We start from the raw sequence: 17,180 nt of genomic DNA on the forward strand, positions 1-17,180 counted from the left end.
GCTATGTAGTAATTACTGTATTTACGAACTTAGCACCAAAATATCACGATGTATTGAAAACATTGACTACAAAAATGCGTTGGATAATCCAGAACGTTGGATAAGCGAATGTTGGATAAGTGAGACTCTACTGTATTTAGATATAAGGAGAGAGAAAGAGGGAAGTGATATACACAATAAAATTATTAAAAGAAAAAGAAAGAAAAAAAGTTTTGTGCTGTGTTTGAGTAGTTCATGAATACCTTCTATTCCCCATAATATTAAGCCAGGTAGCACTTATTCGTTTCTTTCTCATTATATATATATTTATTTACATACATAGAAAGAGAGAAAGAAAGAAAGGGAAAATAAGTTTTGGGCTTTGTTTGAGGAGTTCATCAATACATTGTATTTCCTATGATATTAAGTCAGGCAAGACATATCTGTCCCGCTTTCAATAGATATATATTTACTTGCACACATATATACATAGAGAGAAAGAAGGAAAAATAAGTTTTGAGCTGTGTTTGAGGAGTTCATGAACATTCCCCATAATATTAAGCTAGGCAAAGCATATCTGTCCCTCTCTCAATATATATATTTATTTACACACAAAGAAAGAAAGAAAGAAAGAAATTAGGTTTTGTGTGTGTGTGTGTTTGTGTGTGTGTGTGTTTTTTTAGGAGTTCATGAATAGGTTGTATTCCCCATAATATTAAGCCAGGTAAGGTTTATCTATCCCTCTGTCAATATACATATATGTTTACATACATACTTAAATACATAGAAAGACAGAGAGAAAGAAAAAAGAGGAAGGTGACATTCGCAATAAAAATTATATAAAAAAGAGGGAAAATAGGTTTTGGACTGTGTTTGGGGGGTTCATGAATACGTTGTATTCCTCATTATATTAAGCCAGGTGAAGCTATACACACACACACACATACTTATTTACATACATACCTACTTGCATAGAAAGAAAGGGAGGTGATACCAACAAAAATTATTTTAATAAAAGAAAGAGGGAAAATAAGTTTTGAGCTGTGTTTAAGAAATTCATGAAAATGTTATAATTCCCCATAATACTGAGCCAGGTAAGGCTTATCTGTCCCTCTCTCAATATATATATATATATTTACAGTATTTACATACATACACAGAAAGAAAGAAAGAAAGAGGGAAAATACGTTTTGTGCTGTGTTTGAAGAGTTGATGAATAGATTGTATTCCCCATAATCTTAAGCCAGATAATATTTATCTGCCCCCTCGCAATATACGTATTTATTTACATACATACATAGAAAGACAGAAAGAAAGAAAGAGGGAAGTGACATACACCATATAAATTATACATTTAAAAGAGGGGAAAAAGTTTTTAATGTGTTTGAAAAGTTCATGAATATGTTGTATTCCCCATAATATTAAATGGGGTAAGACATCTCCCTCTCTCAATATCTGTATCTGTCTATGGAGAAAATAATTTTTGGGGAGTGCATTGTACACTGTATTCCCCATTATATTGTATTGTACCTCCCATAATATTAAGTGAGGTAAGGCTTTTATCTCCAAAACAGTGGGCCAAAAGTCACAAAGGGTTTTTTATATTTAAGATTTTTTTTGTTTTAAAATTACAATACCATAGCAACATATGAAGTATATATAGAAAATAAAGCGACATTAGATGTAAAATCCTTTCAACCCCCCCCCCCCCCCCGGGTTACTAAAACATCACATACTATTGGCCCACCCACCTTATGTTTATATGTGTAAAGTAAAAGTGTGTGTGTGTGTGTGTGGGGGGGGTTATATGGGGTGGTTGGCTAGGAAAAACTGTTTGGGGAGAGAAAGAAATAGGTTTTATGGTGTGTGGGGAAGGGGATACTGAGAATGGAAGAGACTATTTCATGAATACGTTGTATGCCCCATAATAAAAGGAGTTGAGGTTCTTCTCTTTTGTTCTCTATATATTTCTTAGTGTAAAGGCAAAGTGTGTTTGTGGGGATTATATGAGAGCAATTAGATATGAAAAACAATATTGGGAAGAGAAAGTACTACATTTTGGTGAGTGTGGGGGTAGGGGGTTGGTCGTAGAATATATTGTATGCACCATAATATCTTTTTACACACACACTTAAAAAGTGCCCTAGACTCTGAACAAGTGAAGGATTTTCTTTGGGTTGGGCGGTGCTATGCCCTTTTGAGATTTGGGAATACTTTAAAAACATTTCTCAGGATTTTATTTTTAAAGGTGTATGTGTGTTTCCTTGAGCTATTAGATAAATAACGGTGGACGGAGAAGGGTTGTTCCAGGATGGTATGTTATTTTAATCTGTTTTTGTAGCCCCCAAGGGAAAGCACAAGTGTAGGTTGTGTCTTGTGTTACTCATAAATGTGTGTAAAGGATTCTCTCTGCTGTTAGTCACAACAGTATTTTTTTAAATTCCATTGCTGATGTTTTATTAAGCTCAGAGTGTGTAGAATCTCATGTGGGATAATTAAAAAGAACTTATTGGAATGTATGGTGCTTTGAGAATATTTTTACAGTTCAGGGTGAAGTGGGATGAAATCTAAGATCTTCTGTAGACATTGGTGAAGTTCTGATAACACAAAATTTAGGGTACTTTGTTTAAAATGAGGCTTACAAAATTAGGAATGTGGGCAACTTTAATACTTTGAGGGGCTCAGAGTTTATTTATGTCACCAGAACTCTTTCTTCACTGCCACCCTCCCTGGAATGGCAGGATGTTGCAGGATCAATACAGGATACCCTCAGCTGTTGCCTGTCAGTCTTGTTCCCTAAGCCAAGCCTTGGATGCTTGAAAATCCTGGATCTTTTTATGGCGTGAGGCCTCTGTGTTCCTTTACGGGAGATCTGATAGCTGTCAGCATTGTGAATGTTAAGTTTTATCTTTACTGTGTAAGTTCATTATATTTAGATGTACATGCAGGATAATTACAACAGTATTATCATTTTCTGTACTTTTTCTTGTTAAATACCAGTCATTTCAATGTGAAATAATATTATTCATGCTATCAGCTATTTATTAGGTAATACTAGAAGTTCAGGAATGCAGGGTTTTATTTTTTAAATAGAGAAGATACTACTGGTTAGTAGTGTTCGGAATTTCTAGAAAATAATTTGTTGATTTTCTTTATGACCTTGAGCATATAATAAAGCTCTACCTTAGTTTTTGACTCCTGGAATACTCGAATATTTGCACATACTAAATACAAAGCTAGGTTCTGTCGAACTTCTTGTTATTCTAGAACTTGTGGAATCAAAACTTTCTTTCACTGCAGCTGCGTTATTCTGTGGTACCAGAGATTTAACTCTCTTGAACAGCCCTTCAGGATCAACTAAATTGTACGAGGGATGGGATATTACAAGTTCTGGCTAAAGTAGCAGAACCTAGTGAAAATACATTATTGGATCCCACACACAATGCTTAACTTGAGCGTATGTGAAATCTGATGTTATATTTTGTGTTATGTGGGAAAACAGAGAAGTAGTTGAAGGGTTAAGGAAGCCTTTAACTTTTTCATACAGAAGAATGTGGGGGTATTTAAGTTAGTTTCCAGCCTATATTAAGTATTTCCTCGCTACATTTTTGGTTTATTTTGTGGGTTTTATTCAGTGTTAGTACTTGCTGTTAAGAAATGGCAGCTGTTTTGGGACATATTCTGATTTGCAGAGACCCTTTTCTTTACCATTGCCATCTTCTGAGACTGAGATAATGTGACTTACTCAAGGTAATCCGGTGGCATTCCATGGCTGAATTGCAGTCCAGCTCTCAAATCACTATACCTCGCAGACTCTAGCTTAATTCTCATCATTTTGCTTGTATAAATATGTAGTTTGAGGGGGTGGGAGGAAGGGCTATTGCATTTGGAAAGTAAGTTTTTGATTGACTAGCAGGATTCAAAATAGCATATGAACCTAGATAAAGCCAACCCAGTAGTAAAAAGAGACTGAACTCCCTCTGGGTATTTATTTATTGTGTCAGAAGCGAATTAAGAATACAGTTAGAATGTATAAAAAACCACCAACATAGTTAAAAATTTGGCATTATATTAAATTTCCTTTGACCAGAAGTTGGCCATTTCGAGTGCCTCTGATGTAGCTGTAAGAAGGTTCTCCATTGTACATGTGGCAGGGCTCAGACTGCACTGTAGTAAGTTTCCCTCTTTGTGAAACTTGCACACAATCTCCTTTGAATTTGAAAAGTGATCAGTTCTTTAGGCAGCCATCATATATTTGAACCGTTAGTATAATCTTACATTTTTCCATTAACATTTGGCTTCTTGTAGTATTTATTTTTTACTTCTTAAAATGCTTTGGACTGATTGCTGTGCAGGAGGACTCACGGAAGGTACATTGCTAATATATTTTTTTAAAAAGATATGAAATGAAGCTTTGGTCTATAATTACAGTAGAGTCTCATTTATCCAACATAAACGGGCCGGCAGGACGTTGGATAAACAAAAATGTTGGATAATAAGGAGGGATTAAGGAAAAACCTATTAAACATCAAATTATGTTATGATTTTACAAATTAAGCACCAAAACATCATGGTTTACAACAAATTGACAGAAAAAGCAGTTCAATACATGGTAACATTATGTAGTATTTATTTTATTTATTTTATTTACAGCACTTTTACCTTGCCTTTCTCACAGGGGACTCAAGGTGGCTTACAATAAATAGGCTAAAATTCAATGCCTGCAAATAATACACTAAACAACAGTTCATATAAAAACAACGCAACATTACAGAATAAAAACACATTATACAACACTTAAAACATATCCAAGTTAAAATCCATTCGTCCAAAATCCAGACCATGTGAAATCAGTGTTCTCATTAATTAAATGCTTGCGTGCACAACCATGTCTTTAAGGCTTTTCTAAAGCCCAGGAGAGTTGCAATCTGCCGAATGTTGCTGGGGAAGGCATTCCACAGCCGAGGAGTCACCACTGAGAAGGCCCTGTCCCTTGTTCCCACCAGCCATGTCTGCGAGGCTGGTGGGATCGAGAGCAGGGCCTCCCCAGATGATCTAAGGGTTATAGAAGTCTCATAGGAGGAGATACGTTCGGACAGGTAAGATGGGCCGGAACTGTTTAGGGCTTTGTAGGTCAAGACTAGCACTTTGAATTGGGCTCGGTAGCATATCGGCAGCCAGTGGAGCTGGCTTAACAAGGGAGTAGTTCGCTCTGTGTATGCTGCTCCAGTTATTAATCTGGCTGCCGCCCGTTGTACTAGTTGGAGCTTCCGGGCCGTCTTCAAAGGCAGCTCCACGTAGAGTGTGTTGCAGTAATCCAAACGGGATGTAACCATAGCGTCGACCACCGTGGCCAAGTCAGACTGCCCAAGGTATGGGTGCAGCTGGTGCACAAGTCTGAGTTGTGTGAATGCTCCTCTGGCCACTGCTGTGACCTGGGGCTCTAGGCTCAGCGATGAGTCCAGGAGAACACTTAGACTGCAAACCTGTGTCTTCAGGGGGAGTGTGACCCCGTCCAACACAGGCTGTAACCCTATACCCTATTCGGCCCTACGACTGACCAGGAGGACCTCTGTCTTGTCTGGATTCAATTTCAATTTGTTTGCCCTCATCCAGTCCAACACAGCGGCCAGGCACCAGTTCAGGACCTGAATAGCCCCCTTAGTGTCAGGTGGGAAGGAATGACAGAGCTGGACATCATCCAGCGGCTTCATGTATATCTTGAACAACATGGGGGACAGTACTGAACCCTGCGGGACCCCACAACTCAATGGTTGTGGGGCCGAGCAGGTGTCCCCCCAGTGACACCATGTGGGAACTACCCTGTATTTACAAATCTAGCACCAAAACATCACAGTGTATTGAAAACATTGACTACAAAAACATTGGCTACTAACAAATTGACTACAAATAAGGATAGAATTGCATAAAATGAACTTACAGTAACAGCATTGTCGAAAATTAAATGTGTTAAAAGTTCAGTCCTTGCCGCCTAGAAAAACAGCTGTGGATCTGGGTGGGAGACATTGCCTTGGATAATTCAGAATGTTGGATAAGTGAGACTCTACTGTAATTCTGTCTTAGAAGTTGCCTTAATTATAACTTGGTAAGGCAGTCCTCAAGTTACAAACAAGATAGGGTCTGTAGATTTGTTCTTAAATTGAATTTATATGTAATTCAGAACAGTTACATTTTTAAAGTGTAACTCCAGCCCAACATACATATTTAGCTTTTGATAGCCTAAGGAAGGCTTAATACCCCTGTGGTGTTTTCTTTGATACCTGTGTCCCAATTTAGAATTCGCCGCCCTTTCTGTCCTTGTGATAATTAGATTTTGAAAAAAATGGGCTTGTTATGGAAATAAAGATTGGAGATAGAGCTTCAGTGAAGACACCTTTTCCCCATGATAACTTTTTCAGGAGCCAATTTCCCTTTTCTCTCCCTATTGTCACAGCTCTGTTCTTAACTGTGAGTAGTTTGTAAGTTGGACGTTTGTAACTCTGAGATTGCCTGTATTTTCAGAACTGACCAACCAATAATTCTTTGAACTGATATTTGCTTGGATTTATTGTTGTTCATAGACCATTGATAGAGGCTTATTTTTGTCAGCTTTACTGTTTAGTGGCGAACATGGGACTCTGGATGTTACTGGACTACAGCTCCCATCAGACTTTGCCATGGTGAGATGATAGGAGTTGCAGCCCAGCTACATAGCTGAATTCTTGAGAATCAAATTTCAAAAGAAGATTACTGGATAGGAAGGAGGGACTTTCCATATCATTGGAACCTCAACTTACGAGCAGTCTGAGATATTTGCAAGTGGTGATCCAAGTTATGAGCCGGAGGAGGAGGCTTCGCACTCTGCGAGCAGGCCCTGCGCAAGATGGTAAGCACTCTTGCTCTAGCACTATCTCTTACACTAGTGTGAAAGGTAGCGCAAGAGTAACTGCCATCTTGCACTGGGCCTGTAAGGAATGCTGTGGATGTAGCAAATCTTGATTTCAGTAAGGCATTTGACAAGTTTCCCCATGATCTTGCCAACAAACTAGTAAAACCTAGGCTAGATAATACTACTGTTAGATGGATTTGTAATTGGTTAAGTGATCAAACCCAAAGAATACTCAGCAATGGTTCATCTTCATCTTGGAAAGAAGTGACTAGTGAAGTGCCGCAGGTTCTGTCCTGGGCTCAGTACTGTTCAACATCTATATTAATGACTTAGGTGAAGGTTTAGAAGGAGTTTGCAGATGATGCCAAATTCGGAGGGATAGCTAATACTCCAGAAGACAGGATCAGAATTCAAAATGACCTCAGCTGATTAGAGAGATGGACCAAATCTAACAAAATAATTTTTTTAAAAAAAATTATTGAAATTTTGCATATAAATAAAAATAATGCTAGTGGCATATAAGGTGCCAAAAAGAAAGAAAAAATAAAGAGGGGGAGAAGAAAAAAAGAGAGGATATATCGATAGATAGATAATGAAGATAAGAATGAGAATATAGTCTTCCAATCTTTTTTCTCATGTTTTTTCTTTACAGTCATTTATTCCATTTATTTATGTGAGCTTCTCCTATCCTCCTCCTCTTTGGATTGTACTTATTACTTCTATTAGTCTATAGCGTTCTTCTGTCTTTTTTTCGTATATATTTCTTCACTGGATCCCAGTCTGTTTCTTTTTTCCATGTTCCTTGGTGTTTTGTCATTAACTGTGTCAATCTATCCATATTCATCATCATCATCATCATTTAATTACTTATTAATCGCCCTCCAGCCACGATGCTCTAGGCGATTTACAAGATAAAATTGTAAAGGATAAAAATACATACATACAAATATTGATAAAATTAACATAGATTAAAAGCTCTAGTAAAGAGCCAGGTCTTGAGTGCTAGGGTAAAAGGCCCTAACTCACACATTCCTTATTTCTATAACTTTGGTCATCCACTGTTTGATTGATGGTGTTTCTTTTAGTCTCCAATTCCTTGCATATACGATTCTTGCAGCTGTGGTTAGACAGCTAAGGAGTATATCTTTGTTTTTATCTAGTTTTTTGTCTGTAATTCCCAGAAGATAAATTTCCGGTTTCTTGTCTATTTTTATGCTTAATATTTTCTCATTCTTTGTGTAATTCTTTCCAGTTCTCTCTTGCTCTTTTGCATAGCCACCACATATAGTAGAATGTCCCTTCAAAAGTTTCATATTTCCAGCATTTTGTTTGTATATTTTTGTAACATTTTCCTAATGTATGGAGGTTGACATACCACTGGTGCATCATTTTGTACCAATTTTTCTTTAGGTCATAGGCCTATGTGAATTTTAATTTTCTGTTCCAAATATTTTCCCATTCATCTAATAAAATCCTATAAAAACTAACAAAATGAATTTGTAAGGAGAATAAGAAGAAATGTAAGATACTTCACTTAGGCAGAAAAAAATGAAATGCACAGATACAGGATGGGTGACGCCTGGCTTGACAACAGTCCATAGAATCATAGAATCATAGAATAGTAGAGTTGGAAGAGACCTCATGGGCCATCTAGTCCAACCCCCTGCCAAGAAGCAGGAAATCGCATTCAAAGCACCCCCGACAGATGGCCATCCAGCCTCTGTTTAAAAGCCTCCAAAGAAGGAGCCTCCACCACAGTCTGGGGGAGAGAGTTCCACTGCCGAACAGCCCTCACAGTGAGGAAGTTCTTCCTGATGTTCAGGTGGAATCTCCTTTCCTGTAGTTTGAAGCCATTGTTCCGTGTCCCAGTCTGCAGGGCAGCAGAAAACAAGCTTGCTCCCTCCTCCCTATGACTTCCCCTCACATATTTGTACATGGCTATCATGTCTCCTCTCAGCCTTCTCTTCTGCAGGCTAAACATGCCCAGTTCTTTAAGCCTCTCCTCATAGGGCTTGTTCTCCAGACCTTTGATCATTTTAGTTGCCCTCCTCTGGACGCTCTCCAGCTTGTCAACATCTCTCTTCAACTGTGGTGCCCAAAATTGGACACAGTATTCCAGGTGTGGTCTGACCAAGGCAGAATAGAGGGGGAGCATGACTTCCCTGGATCTAGACGCTATTCCCCTATTGATGCAGGCCAAAATCCCGTTGGCTTTCTTAGCAGCCGCATCACATTGCTGGCTCATGTTTAACTTGTTGTCCACAAGGACTCCAAGATCTTTTTCACATGTACTGCTGTCTAGCCAGGCGTCCCCCATTCTGTATCTTTGATTTCCATTTTTTCTGCCAAAGTGAAGTATCTTGCATTTAAGATGAAAAAGATCTTGGAATCTTAGTGCACCAGAAGTTGAACATGAGCCAACAGTGTAATTAATGCAGCAGCTAAAAAACCGATGGGATTTTGGGTTGTATCAAAAGGAGTATAGTGTCTAGAGCAGGGGTCCCCAAACTAAGGCCCAGGGGCCGGATGCGGCCCTCCAAGGTCATTTACCTGGCCCCCGCCCTCAGTTTTATAATATAATATAATATTTTATATCAGTTTTAATAATATAATATATTGTATATACATATAATATTGATAATAATCTTATTATTATCTTATAATATAATACTAATAATAATACCATATAATAATATTAATTATATGGTATATATTACATATTATATAATAGTATACTGGTATAGTTCAATATAGTAATATATAATGCTAATATTGTGTTATGCTGATAATATAATATATTGTATGTACATACAGCTTCTCTGAGTCCCCTTCAAGGTGAGAAGGGTGGGATATAAATGTAGTAAATAAATTCAGTAAATAAATAATTAATTTTAGACTTAGGCTCGGCCAAAGTTTGACATGACTTGAAGGCACACAACAACAACAACAACAATCCTAATTAACTTGACTATCTCAACTGGCCAGTAGCAGGCCCACACTTTTCACTAAAATCCTAATAGGTTTATGTTGGTTAAAATTGTTTTCATTTTTAAATATTGTATTCTTTCGTTGTTGTTGTTGCACTACAAATAAGACATGTGCAGTATGCATAGGAATTTGTTTGTATTTTTTTTTCAAATGATAATTTGGCCCCTCAACAGTCTGAAGGATTGTGGACCGTCCCTCTGCTTAAAAAGTTTGGAGAGCCCTGGTCTAGAGATCAAGGGAAGTCATGGTGCCCATCTATTCTGCATTGGTCAGACCTCTTTACCTGGAATATTGTCTCCAATTCTGAGCACCACAATTTAAAAGAGAGACTGAGAAGCTGGAAAGTGTCCAGAGGAGGGCGACTCAAATGATCAAAGGCCTGGAGTCCATGCCTATGAGGAGTGGCTTAAAGAACTGAAGATGTTTAGCCTGCATAAGAGAAGGTTGAGAAGAGACATGATCACCATGTTTAAATATTTGAAAGGCTGTCATAAGAAAGAGGGAGCAGGCTGTCCTGTAGACTGGGTCTCAGAATTATGGGTTCAAACCGCAGGGTAGGAGATTCTACCTAAACAGTTAAGAAGAACTTCCTGACCATGAGAGCTGTTCAGTAGTGGAACTCTTTGCCTTGGAGTGTAGTTGAAGCTCCTTCCTTGGTGGCTTTTAAACAGAGGCTGAATGGCCATCTATTGTGGTGCTTTGATTGTGCATTTCCAGCATGGCAGGGGCTTGGACTAGATGGCCCATGTGGTCTCTTCCAACTCTTTTACTCTATGATTCTAAATTATTAGAAAAAAATTGATTTTCTTTTTGGCCTGGTTCTCATTCAGCAGCTATGTGATAGTGCAGTTGTGGGAAAGTTGCATACCCTGGTTGTGATAGATGATATTATAGTAATGCAGATGTCTAACTCCTGTTTGCTTCCATGTCAGTAGGGTCATGAATCCTGTTTTTAGTAAAGACATTAAAAGCTATCCAGGGTATGCACCTTCAAGTTGACTGTTGTCTTATGGAAAACCCATGAATTTCATTGGACTTAATTAGGCAAGGAATACTTATAGATGGTTTTGCCAGTTCCTTCTTCAGAAAGATAGTCTACAATACTCTGTATTTGTTGACTGTCTCCCGTTCAAGTACCAACTAACATTGAATCTGCTTAGCTTTCAAAATCACTTGGGATCTGGTGCTTTTAGCGTATTTAGACCAGGTCCGGTACCATATCTCAAATTCAGCACTTTGGATAACATCCTTAAAGTTCAGACTGAAACCCTGAATGGATTCAGTATCACACCTCCAAGGAAGTCAACAGTTGCCACCGCCTCCAACCATTTGTAAAACCCCTTTTTCAGAAAAATAATAAAAAGCATTGTATTTGTAAGAGCTGCCTAATCCTGTAGATGTTTTTCTCCAGTGTTCCAAAAATGAGAATTAAAATCCAAAATGAGCTTTAAAAGCTATATTCTATTTGTGTACAAAGGAATATATTGAGGTGCTGTCCTTAGTGTATTTCAAAAGAAGGAACTGGCTAAACCTCTGAGTATTCCATGCCTAAGAAAGCCCTGTGAAATTCATGGGGTTGCCCTAAGTCCACAGGTAACTTGAAGGCACAGTGCCAAACATCCTGATGTAGTGTTCTCACTCTGCAGAGGAAGCTCACATGTTCTATTTTTTGTTTTAATCATGTTGTATATACTCCTGCATGTGTATGTTTAAGAAGCAGTGTAAGGAATGATGGGTAAGGAATAGTTTCTACTTATGGTAGTAACTCAAAAGTAAAATGTAGAAAGTTTAAAATAAGCTCAAATTTCTCTCCTAAACCCAGGCTGTTAGGAGTTGAGAGCTGCATGTGTATTAAGATCTTGCAGCCTGAGTTGATTGGCAGCAAATAACTGTGTAGGTAGGAGGGCTCAGCAGGCCAGAATTATGTGTTAGAGAGCAATAATTGTCCAAGAGATACCTGAGCCAACACTCTTCTAACTGAAGTTTTGATGAAATGTGTTGGAAATGTCTAAGATCATCCCTGTTCTGGCTTTTTGCTAATATTGTGATCATTCTTGGGTTGAAGAAGGCTGAATTTCATATTTCGATCCATCTGTTTGCCATCCTGTTTTTGTGAGTTATTTTTCTGAGATATTTCTTTAGATAAAAAACAACAGACGAGTATAGGGGTTAATAGTCTCTTGTTTTTTGTTCAGGAAAGTGGAGTGCTTGGGGATGTGAGCTGGGTAATGTCTGAAGAAGGGTAGAGTCATACTGACAAATTGTGAGTGGTGATGCTATAGCTAACTTCACTTGGATTTGTCATGTTCACCATTTTTATTTTATTGTTTTGGGATATTGTGCTAAACTATTTTTCAAATTTTATCAATGGCTGAATATACATTCATATTTCAGTGTTTATTATTAATGCTGTCCATACAGGGCAAGTATCAATTTTTTAGAAGAAGTTCATTGGGGAAAAGGTAGCATTCAGAAGAATTGCTTGTTGTGTTTTGAAATCAACATGGCAGGAGCCTTTCACCAATTTCTTATGGGAAGGACAAGGATTCCTGGTTAACAACTTAGGCAGACCGCCCCCGCCCCCCATTCTGATAAAGAATTACAGAATATTTGGGAATAATTTCTTTTAATGTACTTGCATTTAAGTATTTCACTTTAAATCAAGATAAATTATATTCTTGGGATCTTACTCTGTAAAGGGCTGGTGTCTAGAAGTGGTTTATAAATAGGAGGACAGCTCATTCTGATACAGTCAGTTCAGCACCTAATGCCTTCTAAGAGTGTGTCATCATTTGCAGGGTTGTGTTTGTATATAGCTTCAAGTGATTCATAAAAATTGTCTTTCGCTTTTGTTTACTTTTTTGTTTACAACTGACTCCCCAAGATAGGAGTTTGAACCCTGACATAATCTCTTGTCTCCAATGGCAAAGGATGCAGGTCTTTATTGATGCATCTTGACACTTGATGTTCTGTCTAGTTTCTTTATAGCTGCCAATTAAGTCCTAGGGTACATCTTCACTATAGATTTAATCCAGTTTGACACTACTGCCATGGTTTAGTGCTATAAAATTGTGAGAGTTATAGTTTAGTTGGGCACCAGCATTCTTTGGCAGAGAAGGCTAAAAACCTTCTAAAACAGCAACTCTCATGATTCCATAGCATTGATCCATGACAGTTAAAAGTTGTAACAAATTGTGTTAAGTCTATAGTCTAGATGCGTATCCCTAGTCTTCTGATTTCTTGACCCTAGTCTCTATTTTCATTAATTACTTATCCAAGATAGGAAAATCTTTGATTATTCCAGTGTCTTCATCAACTACTTTAAAGTTAGGTAAATCATCTGTGGCCATTATTTTTGCTTTCCTAATCCTGCCTTTGGAATTTCTTAGTAATTGTTTCAGTGCTGCCATTTTTGCTAGTTGTATACTTCTGCATGTTTTGAATTGGCGATGTGGCATCCTCTAGTTTTAAGTCTCCTTCCTTCAGATCTGTTTCAGTTTTACATGTGATATGTTCAGCATAGAAATTAAGAGGTAAAGTGTAGCATTTCTTGAAGCTTTTACTAATTGGAAACTAAAGTTTAGTGTCATTTAGCTGACATAAACGGGCGGGCAGAATGTCAGATGAACAAAAATGTCAGATAATGAGGGATATCAAATGCATGTGCCTCTTTTTTTTAGGGGCTAAAAAAAAGGGCCTCCTTCCCAACCCCACTTCGTCCTCTCTCTTCTCTTCTTTTCCCTTCCTGTCAGGACCCTGGCTGCAGAGCACCAATAACCTTACACAGAGGCCAGTCTCTATCTAATATCTTTATTAAAGAAATATATAAAATCAATAAAAACAAGTGAAGAATATAGTTCAGAAGCAGACTTTTCAGATGAGGTCAAATATAGTCCAGAAATGTATTGTCCAATATAAGATATTAGAGTTCAAAGTTTTAATCCACTTGACCGAAACACACACTTTGCCAAGCAATAGTGTGGGGAAATAACAGAGTCTTTAAAGTCCAATGAAGCTTGACAACAAGGCTGGAAATAAACTTGATTCTTGACTAGATCCGTGACTGGAGGCAAGACGAACATGAAGCATGAACAGAGTCCGTGGTAAAACCGTGAGACAAGGCAAGGCTTAAAGCTAGATCCGGAAAGCAAGGAACTGGGATTACGAAGTCCACACACGATCTCTCTCCTCAAGCTGATCAATTGACTCCGCAAAGAATCCCTCGCGCCAAACACCTATATTGGGTCTCGTTTTCCCGCCAACAGAACTCTTTCCCTAGAGAACGAGAAGCGAAACCCAACTCTGTCCAGATGCATGACTCCTTAGAATTTCCCAAGGGAAGCAGACCTAATCAGCCATTTGTTTGGCAGCGATTCTCAGGCTTCTCCGATTAGCCTCCCTGACTCCCCTATCTTTAGAATAATTTTCCCTCCTGGGAAACGGGGGGGGGGGGGGAGTTCTGCCCAAGGCCTGTTTGGCTGAATTCTTGAGGGCAAACATCAACATCCTGCAGGTGAAGAGACTCCGGCTCTTGCTGAACCGGCGAAAACCCCATGTTTTCCTCTTCGTCTGCCACAATAGTACTAGGAACAGGACTACAAGGCCCATGAGTCATCACACTTCCTTTGTGGCCCTCCTGACTCACCGCCTTTGGGGCCTTCACGCCATCCCCAAAGGGCGCTCTCGCTTCTTTCCTCCTCTGCCTTCCTTCCTGGCCTCTCCAGTTGGGGTTTTCCTTGCAATGCAGATGGGGAACCCCACCAAGGAGGGAAGTTTATTCCTCACTCTCCTTCCTTGAGGTGCAGCAATGGTGGCGGAGATGGATGCCAAAGCGCCCCCCCCCCCGGGCCAAGAGTGCCTTCCCTTGGATTCTTGGGGAGCCCTCAGCCGAGATCTTGGCAACCTCATCCCCTTCTGGATCCCTCCTGCTTCTTTCTTCCATCTGGGAGCTGTGTACCATCCTTTTACCGAAGGTCCACCAAGAAAAAGTGTGCAGAACTCTCTTTCTCTCTTTGGGGAGGGGTTTGCAAGCCTTTGGGAGAGGGTTAACAATTGGGGAGGGGGGCAAGAAGAAAAGGAGGGCCCTCCCTCCCAGGAACACCTGCTTCATTCCCTTTCCCCTGCGCCGCACCGTCGTCCTGGTGGGCATAGCTAAGGGCTGCATGCTCGGCCAGTGCGAAGCAAAGGGGACAGGAGAGACCTTTAAGTATGCATTGATGCGAGTTTCTTGGGGTTATCTGGTATGATGTGAGTTGTAATTCCCCCACAACCTTATGCATTTTGTGCAATTAAAAATTGACTTTCAAATACCATAAGGCCTTCCATGTCCTTCCATAGGAATAGATGGAATGTTGGGTAAGTGAAGATTGGTTAAACGTGACTCTACTGTATTCTGTCTCTCCCAATTGTGTCCTGACAGTGGCATCTTATCATGAGTACAGGTTATGCATCAGGACAATTAAATGTTGTGGTATATGTATTTCTTTAAGAACAAGTCATTTTTTCTCATGATTTATACATTCATTAGCATTACTAACATATACAAAGCACAGGGTTTTTTTTTTCTCTTCTACTATTTCCATGAAATTAGATGAAATGTCCGTACTTCTTAAATATTTTTTTACAGTATATAACATCATTTTTACAATCTTTTACTAGATCCATGAGGACTTAGGATGTGAGTTGCTATGAGTTCATCTTTCCTAAAAATTATGGATTGTTTCAGCTGCAGAGGGTTCACCAAACAGCTCTACTGCCTAGAGTATCTTTTGAAAACAAGGATTTTAGGAGTGTTTTAGAAAACTGATACAGCTAGTTCTTGAATAACGTGTTTGTTATTTGTTTAGCAGCAACTAACCTTTGGATACCTTGAGAACCTTGTTCAGAAAGATGCTTGACTAATTTAGGAACAAATAAACATGACCATTCACCTGAGAAAATCTAGTCAGTCCGATATAGCAGAATATTAGAATCTTCTGAATAATCACTGAAAGTTTTTTAATCTTCAGGTGAAATATAAAGATGAAAAACTTTTAAATACATTCAGAATATGAAGCTTTTTTGTAGAGTAAAATTTGGGACAAGGCAGCCTGATACTAAAATGAGCACTGTCCTACGAGAACTAGTTTGGTGAGGAAATGATCAAACCTTATGGCGCAAAACTGTAGTTCTAATCTATAAGAAATTCAGTGTAGATACAAGTTTTTCACAGTTTGAGAAGAAGTTAGAAATGAGCTGGTACAAAGCTAAACCACTGTACGTTTGAATTAACCATTGTAGTGTTCAGTTTGTAAAGTTAAAAGTCACAAAGCATACATACATTTTTGCAGTCTTGGGAGAAAAATTTAATGTCTGCTTCAAATGGTTGCTTTGATCCATGTGTGATTCCTGCAGCTATGTATGCTTGATCTCTGCTGCCCCTGACTCATATGTCTTTTTTAGTTCAGGGTTTATTTGGCTGTTTCACTCTAGAGTTTTATAGCTATAACGTTATTTTAGGCTATCTGATTTTGATTGTAGAGTCTCTGAAAAGGACATTAAAAGTTAAAATGCTCTTTGTGTGTGCTTCCTGTTCCTTTTAAAAATGAAAACCAATTTCCCCTCCTTTCTTCTGACATGATTGTAATGTCATGTTGAAAAGTAATATTGGTAATTCTAACATGCTTTTAAAGCATCATTATAATAATAATTTTCAGAATAACTGACGTTTTCAGACAAAAGTAGAAGCTTTCAAAAGAAGTATTGTTTTGCTCTTGCTTTAATTTTTTTAAGGAATTTAGCATGTTGCTGATTAGCTCGAGGGTGATAATCCATCAGCCAAGTGTCAAAAGTTCTGTTTTCAGATTCTTTAAATTTTTAGGCTGGTTGAGCTCCTGGTGAGTCAAATATACTTTGCTGAGTCTTCATCTCCATAGGTGCCAAGTATTCCTGATGTGGGAAATCACTTTTTTCCAAGATAGTGTGATTAATGCAGGCTTTCTTCAATTGTTTACTTAATATAATAATAATTTTATTTCTTACCCGCCTCTCCTCATAGCTCGAGGCGGGTTACAACATTGCTAAAACACATAATCATTTAAAAATACTCCATAAAATACACATATTAGAACATATATCCATAAAATACATATTAAAATACACAAAACAAAAGATAGACATAGAGTGGAAGTTTAAAATTCATCATTAAAAGTGTCTGGGTAGGCCTGCCGGAAGAGATAGGTCTTCACTTGTGCCTGAAATATTCCATCTTTTCTCCAGCACTGGTAGTGTAAGAAAAAAAAACAGGTGGAAATCAATGTTATTAAAACATACAAAAGTTAAAATT

General features: G+C 38.4%; 1 protein-coding gene across 2 annotated transcripts in view; it reads left to right on the forward strand.

Moving 5' to 3' along the window:
• fxr1 (FMR1 autosomal homolog 1) overlaps positions 1 to 17,180 on the forward strand; it is a 48,358-nt gene that overhangs the window by 939 nt on the left and 30,239 nt on the right. The gene's annotated exons all lie outside the window — the stretch shown is intronic.

The sequence above is a fragment of the Anolis carolinensis genome, chromosome 3 (genome assembly GCF_035594765.1).
Source record: "Anolis carolinensis isolate JA03-04 chromosome 3, rAnoCar3.1.pri, whole genome shotgun sequence".
In the NCBI taxonomy this organism is placed as follows: domain Eukaryota; kingdom Metazoa; phylum Chordata; class Lepidosauria; order Squamata; family Dactyloidae; genus Anolis; species Anolis carolinensis.